We start from the raw sequence: 16,594 nt of genomic DNA on the forward strand, positions 1-16,594 counted from the left end.
TCCTGAATTTTCGTCTATGAATCTGGAGAAAAGAGCCGGATGCGCAAACTGATAACTCTAGAATACATATCGCTAAAACTCGCTTCACACTGGACGTCATGAAATGAAATGTTTTAAAAAAATACTATATGCAATCATTTCAAAGGAAAAGTTCACACAGACTGCTGACGGAACAGCAAGTGTTTAAAAGTCCGATTGACACAAGTTGTCAACAAAACAACAGCCCACTTCACCTTCAAATGGCGGAGATTCCACATTAGGCGAAATCTTAACCCTAGAGAAGACGCTCCGGTGCATTTTTGTTCGCAAAAACACCTTTCCCCTCTACCGGACAAATGATAAGCCTTACAGCCTTCTACACTCCTGGAAATTGAAATAAGAACACCGTGAATTCATTGTACCAGGAAGAGGAAACTTTATTGACACATTCCTGGGGTCAGATACATCACATGATCACACTGACAGAACCACAGGCACATAGACACAGGCAACAGAGCATGCACAATGTCGGCACTAGTACAGTGTATATCTACCTTTCGCAGCAATGCAGGCTGCTATTCTCCCATGGAGACGATCGTAGAGATGCTGGATGTAGTCCTGTGGAACGGCTTGCCATGCCATTTCCACCTGGCGCCTCAGTTGGACCAGCGTTCGTGCTGGACGTGCAGACCGCGTGGGACGACGCTTCATCCAGTCCCAAACATGCTCAATGGGGGACAGATCCGGAGATCTTGCTGGCCAGGGTAGTTGACTTACACCTTCTAGAGCACGTTGGGTGGCACGGGATACATGTGGACGTGCATTGTCCTGTTGGAACAGCAAGTTCCCTTGCCGGTCTAGGAATGGTAGAACGATGGGTTCGATGACGGTTTGGATGTACTGTGCACTATTCAGTGTCCCCTCGACGATCACCAGTGGTGTACGGCCAGTGTAGGAGATCGCTCCCCACACCATGATGCCGGGTGTTGGCCCTGTGTGCCTCGGTCGTATGTGGCGCTCACCTGCATGGCGCCAAACACGCATACGACCATAATTGGCACCAAGGCAGAAGCGACTCTCATCGCTGAAGACGACACGTCTCCATTCGTCCCTCCATTCACGCCTGTCGCAACACCACTGGAGGCGGGCTGCACGATGTTGGGGCGTGAGCGGAAGACGGCCTAAAGGTGTGCGGGACCGTAGCCCAGCTTCATGGAGACGGTTGCGAATGGTCCTCGCTGATACCCCAGTAGCAACAGTGTCCCTAATTTGCTGGGAAGTGGCGGTGCGGTCCCCTACGGCACTGCGTAGGATCCTACGGTCTTGGCGTGCATCCGTGCGTCGCTGCGGTCCGGTCCCAGGTCGACGGGCACGTGCACCTTCCGCCGACCACTGGCGACAACATCGATATACTGTGGAGACCTCACGCCCCACGTGTTGAGCAATTCGGCGGTACGTCCACCCGGCCTCCCGCATGCCCACTATACGCCCTCGCTCAAAGTCCGTCAACTGCACATACGGTTCACGTCCACGCTGTCGCGGCATGCTACCAGTGTTAAAGACTGCGATGGAGCTCCGTATGCCACGGCAAACTGGCTGACACTGACGGCGGCGGTGCACAAATGCTGCGCAGCTAGCACCATTCGACGGCCAACACCGCGGTTCCTGGTATGTCCGCTGTGCCGTGTGTGTGATCATTGCTTGTACAGTCCTCTCGCAGTGTCCGGAGCAAGTATGGTGGGTCTGACACACCGGTGTCAATGTGTTCTTTTTTCCATTTCCAGGAGTGTAATTGTCAATACCTTTCTAGTCATTGTTTAGCTTATGTTTTGTTGTGCCAAAGCTATTGTAGCACCAAGGGGTCAAGGGTAACGATAACTTACACCTGGAACTGCAGCAACCGTGTCCCGCACACATTATGCGTCTGATCATGTACGTACTATTCCAAATTGTCAACACTATTTCCAGTACGTTTACACGAAACAGTGTTCAAAAAAGAGGCGTATTCCAGAGATGTCCGTTATTGCACTTCAATAGCTTTTAACAATAGCTCATGTTTCTAATTTTAGGGCCAAAAAATACTTGTTAGAGGAGGAATTATAGCAGACTCTTTTAGAGTTGCTTGCGGAAGCAGACAACTGTGGAGATATTGATAATTTTTTTTCTGTTGGAGAGGATGAAATAATATTACTGAGCGATCATGATAGTGACTGAGTGATCATGATAGTGAATCTGAAATTGAATGCGATGAAAGATTACCTTCCTCTGATCCTGAAGACACCATATTTACTAGCAGGAATAAACAAACTGATATGTATAAAAAACATTCCTGTACCAGCAAAAAATGTTATCAAAATCTTTCCTGACCCTAAAATGACAGCATGCGGTATTGTAGAGGAAACTGAAGCATTCCATAAAATAAAAAGTATTCATATGACAGATAAAATTGTATATTATACAAATGTACAAATTCACAGAAAAGGGCAATAAGAAAACTATTTTAGAGATGGCGTTAGGCGGGTGATGGAGCCCCTTAGGGAAATAGCGTGCAGGGCTGTAAAGAAATCCAAGGAGCACTCGATTTGTCTGCCGGGGGGCCTCATCCAAGATGTGGAGGCGGTCTTGCCTGCGGCTATCGAGCATACGGGGTGCAGTCGTCTGCAAGTAGTTGCTCATGTCGGCACCAATGATGCCTGTCGCTTGGGTTCTGAGGCGATCCTCAGTTTGTACAGCTGGCTGGCGGATTTGGTGAAGACCGCTGGTCTCACATGCGGGGTGCAAGCAGAGCTCTGTATTTGCAGCATCGTTCCCAGAGTGGATCGGGGTCCTTTGGTTTGGAGCCGAGTGGAGGGTCTCAACCAGAGGCTTCGTCGATGTGACGGTGTTGGCTGCAGATTTCTAGACTTGCGCTATTGGGTGGGGAATTGTAGGACGTCCCTAGATAGGTCAGGGGTGCACTATACAAAGGAAGTGGCTACTCAGCTAGCACAGCACTTGTGGCATGCACATGGGGTTTTTTTAGGCTAGGCAGTAGTGCGAGGTGTCCTGATGAACACTCGCCAGTCGACGGGCAGGCAGGGGAATCAGGACGCGCTCAGTGTAAAGACACTTCAGGTATCAAGATATTAGTAGTAAATTTTCAGAGTGTCCGGAATAAAGTTCCTGAATGTACTGCCCTCCAGCAAGCGTGTGGCGCGCAAATTATTCTCGGGACTGAGACCTGGCTGAACCCAGAGATAGGAAGTTCTGAAATATTTAGTGAGGGTTGGAACGTGTATCAGAAAGACAGATTATACACCGTAGGAGGTGGTGTCTTCATTGCAGTTGACAAAAATATGGTGTCTAATGAAGTCGAAGTAGAGTGTGATTGTGAAATTATCTGGACACATTTAACAGGGCTATGGGAAATAAAGTTAATTGTGGGGTGTTATTACCGGCCACCAGGTGCCACCGTGACAGTTCTAGAATCATTCAAAGGGAGTCTACATTCTGTATCACTGAAGTACCCAGATCATGCTATATTAGTCGGAGGCGACTTCAACCTACCTAGTATAGACTGGGATGTCTATGGATTCATTACAGGTGGTACATACAAGCCGTCGTGTGAATTACATTTGAACACATTATCCGAAAACTGTCTTGAGAAACTAAATCGACAGCCAACTCGTAATGGAAATATTTTAGATCTGGTAGCCACGAACAGACCAGACCTCATCGACGGTGTCAGTGTTGAAACAGGGAATAGTGATCATGATGTTGTCATTATGACTATGTTTATGAAAGTTAAAAAGTCGGTCAAGAAGGCTAGGAGAGTATTCTTACTAGAAAGAGCAGATAAGCAGTTGTTAGCATCCCACTTAGTAAATGAATCGACTTCATTTACTTCCAGTACGATGGACGTGGAAGAATTATGGGCAAATTTTAAACACATTGTAAATCACACATTGGACAAGTATGTGCCGAAAAAGTGGGTTACGGTCGTAAAAGACCCACCGTGGTTTAACAGAGCAATTCGGAGAATGCTCAGGAAACAAAGGCAGTTGTACTCGTGGTAAAAGAAAGATCGGGAGAATGAGGACAGGCAAAAGTTAGTAGAGATTCGTGATGCTGTAAAAAGAGCGATGCGCAAAGCATTCAACCACTACCTCCGACATACCTTAGCAAAAGATCTTGCTGAAAACCCAAGGAAATTCTGGTCTTACATAAAATCGGTAATCAGGTCGAAGGCTTCCATCCAGTCACTCACTGATCAGTCTGGCCTGGCAACGGAAGACAGCAAAACGAAAACTGAAATTTCAAATTTAGCATTAGAGAAATCTTTCACGCAGGAGGATCGTACAAACATACCGCCGTTTGAGTCTCGTACAGATTCCCGTATGGAGGACATAATGATAGACATCCCTGGGGTTGTGAAGCAGCTGAATGGCTTGAAAATAAATAAATCGCCAGGTCCTGATGGGATTCCGATTCGGTTTTACAGAGAGTACTCTACTGCATTGGCTCCTTACTTAGCTTGCATTTATCGCGGACCTCTTGCCCAAAGTAAAGTCCCGAGCGACTGGAAAAAAGCGCATGTGACGCCTGTATATAAGAAGGGTAGAAGGACGGATCCTCAAAATTACAGACCAATATCCTTAACATCGGTTTGTTGCAGGATTCTCGAACATATTCTCAGTTCCAATATAATGAATTTCCTTGAGACAGAGAAGTTGCTGTCCATGCATCAGCACGGCTTTAGAAAGCACCGCTCCTGCGAAACGCAACTCGCCCTTTTTTCACATGATATCCTTCGAACCATGGATGAAGGGTATCAGATGGATGTCATATTCCTTGACTTTCGGAAAGCGTTTGACTCGATGCCCCACTGCAGACTCCTAACTAAGGTACGAGCATATGGGATTGGTTCCCGAGTATGTGAGTGGCTCGAAGACTTCTTAAGTAATAGAATCCCGTACGTTGTCCTCGATGGTGAGTGTAGCGTAGCGCTTGACACCGTCACGTCGATTAAATATCTGGGCGTAACATTGCAGAGCGATATGAAGTGGGAAAAGCATGTAATGGCAGTTGTGGGGAAGGCGGATAGTCGTCTTCGGTTCATTGGTAGAATTTTGGGAAGATGTGGTTCATCTGTAAAGGAGACCGCTTATAAAATACTAATACGACCTATTCTTGAGTACTGCTCGAGCGTTTGGGATCCCTATCAGGTCGGATTGAGGGAGGACATAGAAGCAATTCAGAGGCGGGCTGCTAGATTTGTTACTGGTAGGTTTGATCATCATGCGAGTGTTACGGAAATGCTTCAGGAACTCGGCATTCTTTTCGTGAATCGCTACTGAGGAAATTTAGAGAACCAGCATTTGAGGCTGACTGCAGTACAAGTTTACTGCCGCCAACTTACATTTCGTGGAAAGACCACAAAGATAAGATAAGAGAGATTTGGGCTCGTACAGAGGCGTATGGGCAGTCATTTTTCCCTCGTTCTTTTTGGGAGTGGAACAGGGAGAGAAGATACTAGTTGTGGTACGAGGTACCCACCGCCACGCACCGTATGGTGGATTGCGGAGTATGTATGTAGATATGTAGATGTAGATGGGGATGCTAACCTGATAGATCGAAATAAGATTTGTGTAGTATTAGGCCTTCTTTATTTTATTGTCCTCAAAGGTGGAAACCACGAAACTGCATTGGGGCTTTTGTCAAATGACGGTAGAGGAATGATTTTTATGAGATCCTGCATGAGTTAAAAGAGATATTTATTACTTCTCAGGTGTGTGAGATCTGACAGTAAAGGAACTAAGAATATGAGGTGTAAAACAAGTAGGTCAACAGCTGTTAGTAGCTGTTGGGATGCATTTGTGAAGAACTGCATGAACAGTTATACTCTTGGAAAATTGGCTACTATTGATGAGAAACTATGACCATTCAGAGGTGCAGCTTTGCACAACACATTCCTCAAAATCACCTAGATTTGGTACCAAAATATTTGTTCTGTGCAATTCTTAGTCATGCAACTCTGGTTTGTTGGAAGTGTATTGTGGCAAACAGCCAGAAGGGCCGTTTTGCGTTTCTAATAAGCCATCTGATATTGAGTGGGGATTAACTGAGCTGATAAAAGGCACAAATAGCAACGTGACAATAGATAACTGGTATATGAGCTGTTCACTAGCTGTCTCTCTCTCTCTCTCTCTCTCTCTCTCTCTCTCTCTCTCTCTCTCTTTGCTACAAAACAAAATCACTTATGTAGGAAACCTAAGAAAGGATACAAAAGAAATCCCAGCTGAGCTTTTCCTCAAGAACAATAAGGAAATGAGTTCATCAATTTTTGGATACAAGGAACTAAGTACTATGGAATTGTATGTAACTAAATGTAACGTATCGGTTGTACACATTTCCAAAATGGACAAAGAAGGAAAAGTAGATGAGGTCAATTACATCCCTCACATTATAATAAGACGAAGGGTGGGGTTGGTACTGTTGAACAAATTCGCAGTAAATATTCAGTAATATAAATGACAAGAAGGTGGACAATGGATGTACAGTAAGCATTGTTGAAGATGGCTGGTATCAATGTGGAAGAGTTATTTCAACCAAATGAAAAGCCACATCTTATCGAAAGATCTGTGAAACTAAGTTTACCAATTGTTGTTGGCATATATCTATATATTTACACAAGTTCAAGAGACACATATACAAGAGAAACCAATGAAGAAAAAAGGGAGGTGTGTAATTTATGGAAGAGCAAAGAATATCTCCACAGCAATAAGATGTAGCTCCTGTAATGACTTTGTTTGCAAAAATCATTCTCATATAACAGTTCTCTGAAAAAAATTTAGTGTGCATTCACTCAAGGTTGAAGGAAATTAATTTGCACGTAAATTATTCCAATATATCAAATTAGCATTTATAGCATATGTAACTGTTGTTGAGCAAAAGCTTAAATGTTACTTCTAACGACTGTAGGGTGTAATGTAAATTACTGTAATAAATGATAAAGCAAATGTCACTTGTCATCAATGTGTACACAATAAACCACGCACTCCCTCATGTAACATTAAAGAGCAAGCACACTCTATTGTTAATGTCCACAGAAAACTTCATAACAGTTGCTCTTTATCAATTGTCTGCGGAAAAATGTTGAGAAATAAAACAAATTTTAAAATATCGATGTTTATATGGTAGTGAAGATACAAACACATCAAACAATACTTAAAAGGGGATACATAGAATCTAGTGTTATTCACAGTTTGTTTTTCCTATGTAGGAAATAATGGCAGTAATAACTGTACTTTTCTCCTTCTCCTTTTCACTTAAAAAATGTTATTTAATGAAAATTGCTTTAGCTTTTTCTAGCTTTATTTATACGCAGTGTAAGCATCAGCTTTGATCTGTTACTGTGTTGTAAGACCGAAATCACTTTTCGCTTTCAGAGATCTAGGCCTCTCTTGTGAAATAACGCTCAGTGTAAAAAACATTGAAGTATCCAACTGCACAATGGTGCTGTATTGAAGTCTTTGACTTGTGTAGAGTATGCTATGATAGAGGGCGTGTACTGTGCAAAATAAGAACGTAAATAGACGACATGGGGTGTTCAGTTTAACTGAAGACATTGAAATATGAGTATCTCGAAAACTACACATCAGATAAAATAATAGTTATAGTTCCAATTTATTTGTCTCAGAAGCGGATATCCAACGATACCACACTCGACCCGCCACCCCATCCCATGCGTGGGACATGCTACCCAATGTCCCTTGAATATCTAATGGCACATGGTAATCCACCTCCATGCTGCAAGGGTAGGACAGGCCAGTATTTCATAACTTCTAATCTGAAACCCCTTCGCAGCATTGTATTGCTCTGACATATCGAACAGGGGACTGCTCAACACACCATAATGGTCATGTAGTGAACTACAACAAAAATTATAACAGGCAATACACTGTGGCCAGAGCTCACATATCATGCAGACATAGAACAGATAGCAGCTCTAAACCTTACAATATTTGCACAGTGTTTATTGGCTGCACACCTACCTATCATTTAGAGAACTGATGTGCAAGTGAGTGATGAATGTTGCAACCACAGAATAAAAGAAAACGTAAATGACACTGCTTTATAGAGAATGTGGGAGAAAAGTCGAGACTGATGTTCCCTTGTATGCTGAGAGTTTTCCAGAGAAGCTCGCTCTCATTCATTCTTTAACAAGGTTGTGAATGCCTTTACGTCTGATGGCAACATACAGGCTGGCAAAAGGAAATGAACAAATGGGTTACAAGAGAAGGTAATGAAATAACTATACTAATGTCAGTGTACCACAATCCACAGATAAGCGCTTGGCAATTGCACCACAATTCCATTATGTCCATAGGTAGTATTATCACAATACTGCATCAACATAAATATCATCCATACCATGTGTCACTGCATAAAGAGCTTCATGGGGTCGATTCCCATGCACAGGTAGTGTTTTGTGAATGGCCATGTCAACAAATGCAAACGAACCCTACATTCTTTGCCAAGGTAGTATATTCCGATGAGTTTACATTCACAAACCATAGTCGCATTAACTGGAGTGTAGGCAATCCCCACTGGTTATGGCAAGCAGATCATCAATATATTTGGCCAGTTTACGTATGATGTGGCATCATGGGGAACAAACTCATTAGTCCTGTTTTATCGATGGCAGGTGGAATGAACGCAAAAATCGAACGTTTTTGGAACACAAACTACTGGTACTATTGCAGGATATTGCCCTGGACGATGTATGTGGTTTCAGCATGATGATAGCCCAGGGCATTATACAACTGAAAAACAGGTGGTATTAGACCTTGCTTACACTGGTCGGTGGATCGGCAGAGGTGGCCCTATAGTTGGCCCACTAGGTCACTGGATTTGGATTTCTTTCTGTGGGGATATTTAAGAGATAAGGAGGACCAGCAGGTGCCAACAGGCCATGAAGACATGGTCGACTACATCAGAAACGCCTGTGCTGACATCCTTGCAGATATGTTTCTGTCCTATGCATGATCATTTGAAAGGTGGATCACTAAGTGCACTGAAGTTGGCAGTATTACATTTCGACACTTACACTAACTGGAAGAGTAGAGTAATGTTTGCCTCGAGTCACAGCCACAATGGCGCATTGAGGAGTCATATGTTCGATATGTCAGAGAAATACAACGTTGCAAAAGACGTCTCCAATTAAAAGTTACGAAATTCTGGTGTGTCCTACCATCACAGTATGGAGGTGGGCTCCCACATGCTATTGGATATTCAAGGGCCATGGAGTAACATGTCATAAATTACGATTGTGTATCCATTTTTATTCCTCAGATTACAACGCGATCTGTGGCGAAATGAAGAAAATACTTCAGACAAAACGTATGCCGATTTTGCCATAGAATCGTTATCTGCATTAAAAATGGAGTTCCTGTGGAATATTTCACGTATGGGGTGGAATAGGGGTTGAATGTGATATCATTGCGTGCCCCTCCGATACAAACAAATTTGAATTATAACTTTTTTGCTCTGTTGTGTAGTTTGCGAGATATTTTAATGTCTTCAATTAAAACAGACGCCCTGTGTATAGAAAAATGTTTAAAATTAAAATAGTCATCTCTACTAAATGAAAAATACTGAGGTTCTCGACATCATTTGGTAGAAAGACAACGAAATGTAACACATAAACTAAAAAGGCACTATGTATTGCCTTATGAGTATTGTTTGATATGTGTGTAAGTATATACTTTCTCAATCAAATATGTGTTGACACTTTGAAATGTTTGGAAGACCAATTTTGTATCCTTTGAATTTTGAGCAATATTGAAAATTTAACATACAACCTTAGTGAAGAACATTTGTAATGTATTTTGCTTTTGTCATTAATAAGACTTACAGTCATTGCTCTTCCTTAATTTTGAAACTGGATTCCCATCTTTTGTAGCATAGAAACTATTTTATAATCTTACTTCCATTGTTTGGTGCTGGGATAAAGTGAGTATTTTCATCAGCTGCAACTTTGAGATGTAGAACTTGGAGATTATGTAATACTTTTGTGTTTGTATTTTATTCATTTCATATCACACACATCGTCTCATTGTGGTGAACAGGAGACATGACAAGTTTCATCTCCAGATGCAGTTATTAATACTGTGGTGAAAATAGTGAAAATTATTCATAAACCACTTTCCAACATCTTTCATTTTGGACATAACAAATTTTGCTCCTGCTGGATGCAACAATTGCTCCCATTTATTCAAAAAGCCCCCTGAGCTGAGTCAGCAGCGAAAATACTGATGCTGTGTCAGCCCAACCTAGATGTCTTCTTTAGCTGGCTAATTACCGGGCATGAGTGCTGGTGTATCATTCAAACCCCTGAGCAACCAGTGGAAATGTGGGTTCACTAGCCTCAGAAATGGTAAAAATCCAACCAGCCTCGTGCAAGGTGAGACTGAGTTGGTTTTGAGACTGTCTTAGTGTGGTAGTGATAAAGTATGCTTGTAAGAGACAGAACATCACAGGGGCATACAACCAAAATATTCTCATTAGGTAGGGGGATACCAAGACAAGGAATCATTGGAAGCTATCCAATGTTGTGCTTTTGCTCCGTAGTATTGGCCAAATTCCTTCTGCACATGATAGAATCACTCATAACGCTTGTTTGTGCTATCAATTTTTTCCCAACCACTACTATTATCCTGATGTGGCACCAAAGTGACTTATTCTTTCCTCAGGTAAAGAAAACATTGCATAGTAGGCATTTTCAGAATGATCATGAGGTAGTTTTTGAGGTGGAACGTTTCTTGAATACTCATAATACAGAATTGTACAACAAAGATCTCCATCAATTCATCTATCATTGAGTTGATAGTGTTGCACTGAAGGATGAGTATGTAGAGCTGAACTAACACCATCATTAAGTTTCATGCTGACAGCTTGATTTATTTCGGGTTACTAGCCACCATATTGTTTTCCACTTTGAGTTTCTGCCTCCTAAACTGGATTTTGAATTGAAGATCAACATTTGGAAGATTTCTATCATCTAAATACTTTGCACAACTTAACTGTTTTTCTAGATTACTGTGTTACTTCATATTTTTAATCCCGTGGCCACAGGAATAAACACCTTATTTCAACATCATATAGTTGCTCCTGTTATGGATTACCAAAAATCAATCATTGCAGGGCTCCCAATCAGATTTGATTGTTATAAAACCCCAAGAGGTTTCCTTATAGTCTTGTATTAGTGCTGCTGAGATCTATCTCTCAGACCTATTGTGCGAGTACAAGTATTGCCGATAACTCCCTGTTTGTACTACTGTGACACTCACCTGCAAGTGTGACTGCAGATTTTCATTTCTGTGAGGACAAAGCATTTTCACCACGCTATTGATTTTAAAAAATTGAGGACATAATTATTTGCTCATCGTTCTCTCCTATTTGTTTCTACAGTGGACTGTTGAGTGCCTGATCAGCTTTGTAAATGTAAAGAAGCTAATGGTGTAATTATAATGAAGTCTGTTTGTACATTCCTAGATTTTATGTTTTCCCACCATTTACATTATTTTCTATTGGCCCTCTCACAAGCACTTTTCCTTCAACTAACTGTTTTCCTGTCATTAAAATTGTTTTGTATATAACGTTTCCCACATTTTGCACTACCACATGCTTCAACATGGATTTTCAAATCGATTTATGTGGAAACTATGTCGTGTTCACTGTCACATATGATCTGTAGGATAATGCAGAGCTTAGATCTGTACAGTTTGTTTCAGAATCTGAATCATCTTTGGCTCTATGAGAAATGTAGGTGCAATTTTTAAGGACACCTTCAAAATGTTGGAACAGTGCTTCCTCACCTGACTGTAATCTAAACTGCAATAAATAATCGAAAACTGCATCTAAATTCGTTTCTCCTCTTATAGATAACTCATATAACACACAAGAACAATTTATTTCAACTTAGGTAGTTAGTTTGCACCAATGCTTCTGCACTGTTGTTCAGTTGTCATAATATTAATAAAATTGCTTAACTTTTCAGTTGCTCGTTTATGCAATTCAGAATTCATATGCATTTTTCGTGATTCGTGAAACTTTTTGAAATTCGCAGACTGACAGCTTCTGAATACACCATGATGACTGCCATGTGATACAGATGGGTGGAAAAGCATAAACAATTTTGGAGGTGCACATTTAATTGCTTTAGAATAAACAAATCATGGATATAATGACAGCCAGTCCAATCGAAATGTCCTCTTTATGTCATTCTTGAAATTATTGTATAATTTTTGACATGTTGCCATGGATTCTGTAAATGCTTATACCTCACAACTCATCAATCTCATTAGTTTCTACATAACTTCTCACAACAGAAATACCAGTAGCCTTTTCATCAAAGCACTTGAATCTAGCAGAGGTGCTAGCTAGATCTATATTTTCTCGACTAGTAAAATTAGTGGGATTTTTAATAGAGGTATTTGAATTTGGCTCACCCTTTTATTGTTGTATTTCATTGCAGGCAGAATATTTTGCAATTATCTCACTTTCGTTTTCAGTTTTCATTCTTTTATGTGATAGAAAAAACTTATGACTGTCGATAATTTTTCCTCTTTATTGACTATCGTTTTACACTTCACAATGCATAAATTTCCAAGTAACCCACATTCATGCACCATTGCTCACTTACGACCTTATGTTGACTATTGAAAAATTGAGAGACACCTTCATTCGTTGTTAAAAACACCCTCATGTTGTACTGATGAGCAGAGTTTCGTTACAGTGCATTATAGAGACGCTCAAGCGCGAATGTGGTGCTTATTTGTAGACATGAGTATAAAATTAATTAAAGAACTCAGCTGTAAACAACTGAAGGGGACAAGTTGGTTGTTTTGAGAAATTACATAGTACAGTTTCAATAAAAGCTCATAATTAAGATATTTCAAATACATCTACTGTGATTCTTTTCTTTTTTAGGTAAGTCACAGTTTTCAAACATTTCTAGAGAAACACGTATTTTTAAAAACATAAATTGTATCCAAAAATAGAAATTTCAAAAGTCTGAATTGTTTCAGTTTATGATACTAAGATTTTCAATATAATTTTTTGCAATAATAAAGCATAACAATTTCAAAAATTAATCTGTGATACAGCACAATATAAAATTAATTTTATTACCACCTTACTACAGCACATTAATAATACTATGAATGGTCCTTAACATTTCTTCCATCTCACAGTCATGTAAACTGTGGTAAGAGACAACAATGACTGCCTGTTTAAATATTCATTCACATTCATCTGATTATCAACAACTTTTTAATTGTATTTGCATTCAAGAACATGTTCAGCATCTTTATCTGAGTCATAGTTATCTACATAATCCTCAGATTTGTACAAAACATCCCCGAGAAGCATTTTCCTTGTATGAACACTGACAAGTTGCTATTGCTGGTAGCCATGGTTTTGCCACTTACCACTGTTTACATGCACATGTCACACATCTTGAGAAAGTCGCCATTAGAATGTGAAATTAGAGATAGAGCTGTTAGTTCTCGGTTTATGGTAGAATGATCAACAAATATGAATACAGCACATCACATACCACATTTATATGCAGTTTCTCATTAACTATCCCATACCATTTTTTACAGCTGAGGTTTTCATTTAATAAAGGATGTTGTGCAACAATTACTTAATGAATGCCACCTACTGTTGTGTAACATAGTTTGGCAGTAATATCAGTGATGATGAGTTCCTGCTTCTGTGAACATGTACTGATCAGCGGCCACAGAGTACAAAACAACACCTGTTCAGCATATGAAATGAAAGATAATACAATATACTACTTTAAATTAGCGCCTGACAGTTGTTTACGATTATTTGAATTTTGGAAGAGTAAGCTTCCATTGAGTGTGTTTTGTTTTGCACTAATTTTTTATACTAATAGCCATTTGAGGACTCATCTACATCCACATCCATACTTTGAAAACCACTGTAAAGTACACGGCAGAGGGTACTTTTCACTGTAGCAGATATTAGGGCTTCTTCCCAGTCCATCCACGTATGGAGAGTGGGAAGAATGGCCTTTTAAATGTTTCTTCGCATGTTGTGATTAATCTAATTTTCTAATTTTCTAATTTTGGGATAGTTTGCGTCTGCCATTAAGTACCTGCCAGTTTCGTTTATTCAGCATTTCTGTGATACTCTCCCATTGGTCAAACAAACAGGTGACCACTAGTGCTGCCCAACCTTGTATATATTCGATGTTCCTTGTCAGTCCTATTTGGTATATTTGAGCAACATTGTCATAGCTGCAGCAAACGAAAGATGTAGTTGGTTGTGCTGCACATTTTACACTGTTTGTGTGGGGTATGCTGAAGCTGGAGTGTTCATCTTTGGCACATCAGTCCAGAAGGTGACGTAAACCAGCTACGTGCAAAATCGGTACTATTTGCACGTTTGTTTACTTCTATTTACGTGTGCAGTTGGGCTTCTGGTATTTCCTTTGGACCCGAGTAAAATCACATGTGTCAAACTCACCTCGAAAACTTAGGACGAAAAAACTTAATGTAAAATTTAAAGGGTTTCTCGTATTGAATGTGTAAAACTCGAGTATGTGTCATGATAATTATATAGTGTCTCTTCGTGCATTGTGTGCTTCGAAAAAAGTTTTTCCTGCTGTAGCATCATTTGTAATCAACATTTGTGCTTCATTGCTATTCACAGTTTTAGCAGTAACATCCTCATTCAAAGAATCGTTCAGTCTGAATTTCAGTGCATATCAACGTGAATGAATATACTTTTTTTTTAGAATTTTCGGAATTCACGAGTGGTGTGTGTAACTTGTTTCATAGTAAATAGTCATTTGTGATTTAGTTACTGTAGCACATATTATAACTAACATATTGTATTGCATTTAATTTTACCTTTCAGCAGACGTGTATATTGTCTACATTTATCGTACATTAACGCAATTTTGAAATTTTTTATAGACAACCTCAAAAAAGTATAAGGATATTAGTTAACTTTTATGCCAGCTTTTACTGTTGTTTTAGTACAAATTTCGATTTGAGTACTAATGGCTTCAGTTCTTAAAAACAGATAATAATAGTTCTAGTTTAACAGATTGCGAGGGTATGGGATTTTCCAGATATTTTGTAGCCAAAGTTTGGAAGTAAATAATTTCGTTGGGTGGAAGTGAAATCTCACATTAATTTGGAATATAAATGATCAGGCTTGATTAGTAGAATTATATGCATTTTTGTTATACAGGATAATTGTTCAGAAGATAAAGTTTTAATTATTATGTTAGCAGATTTATTAGGGGATATGTCCTGTTTTGTGTCTTCTTTTATTTGCGTTAGGTATTCTGCCTGGTCTCGTTGTTCCAAGAAAGTTGAAGACGTACTTGGAGTTGAAGGGCAAAGCAGTCAAAGGCAGCAAAGAGTCTTCTGCAACAGCCACACTGTCAAGGAATACCAATGACCAGAAGCTTATATCAATAATATATAGATGTATGTATTGAAAAAGCGCTTGTTATTGGTTACACAGAATGTCTCCTGTAACAAGATGCTTATGATCTAATATGTGTTGTATTTAAAGGCGCAATAAAAGCCTTGAAAGATATGAGTTGCCAAATCCTGGTTTTTAGTAAAAATTAAGTCATTCTACAAATAAGAAGAATATTTAACAAGTTGGGGGTTTGCAGACCACTCTGAGCTGAAGATCACAACGAGGTAACTTAAAATATAAATAAACTCTAGCAAGATCCATAAATTAAAAGGGAATCAGCAAGCTTATTTTAAAGTTATTTGTCCACTGTTCTGTAAAACATTGCACCAACTACAGTTCAGCCCCACTCTGAATGATTTATAAAATATGAGTTAACTGACATTCGTTAGCAGCTGGAAATAGCCCTGACTACTGCCAAACGATTAGAAGCTGCTTGAATGGACGTGTTGGGAAATGTCATAAGAATCACGTACCAGAGACAGCAAAGGTACCCCAAGTAATATTCTCTCCTGTGAATCCTGTCTCTCTACAGGAAGTATGAGATCTCTATTTGACTGTGGTTGTAGGACTAGGCACCCTACAAAGGGAGGACAACAATCAGGGAGAACTGAGAGTGTTGTAGCGATACCAGCAATCAACATGTTCGAGAAGCTGTCTTCCACTTGAACCAAAATTGAGCTAGTGAGACTCACTACATCCTGCGGGAGTCCCGGTGTGTCCCGTGTCAAGATGAGGCAAACACAAAAGGCTAGGGTCTATTAATCGTCTGCAGTTCAAATACATGGTGAATAACGGTACCTCTTAGTGAAATTGAAGCAAAGAATGAGAAAGAACACCAGATGCATTCAGTGTGTATGCCTGGAGGTCTCACTCAACATGTTGAAGAGGATATTCTGGCAGCCATTGAAGTAGCAGGTTGCAAGAAACTGCAAGTCATGGATCGCTTTGGAACAAATTTTGTCTGTCGTCTGGGCTCTGGGGTTGTACTTGGATTATTCCAGAGACTGACAGAGATGGTTGGTAAGACTAGTCCTGCTCGCGGATTTTCAACAAAGTGCACAATTTGCAGTATTTTCCCCAGAACTGACAGTGGTCCCCTACTTCT

The 16,594-nt window shown here is 40.2% G+C and overlaps 1 protein-coding gene across 1 annotated transcript in view; it reads right to left on the reverse strand.

Moving 5' to 3' along the window:
* LOC126162036 (deubiquitinase DESI2) overlaps positions 1–16,594 on the reverse strand; it is a 121,206-nt gene that overhangs the window by 86,176 nt on the left and 18,436 nt on the right. The gene's annotated exons all lie outside the window — the stretch shown is intronic.

The sequence above is a fragment of the Schistocerca cancellata genome, chromosome 2, assembly GCF_023864275.1.
Source record: "Schistocerca cancellata isolate TAMUIC-IGC-003103 chromosome 2, iqSchCanc2.1, whole genome shotgun sequence".
NCBI lineage: Eukaryota > Metazoa > Arthropoda > Insecta > Orthoptera > Acrididae > Schistocerca > Schistocerca cancellata.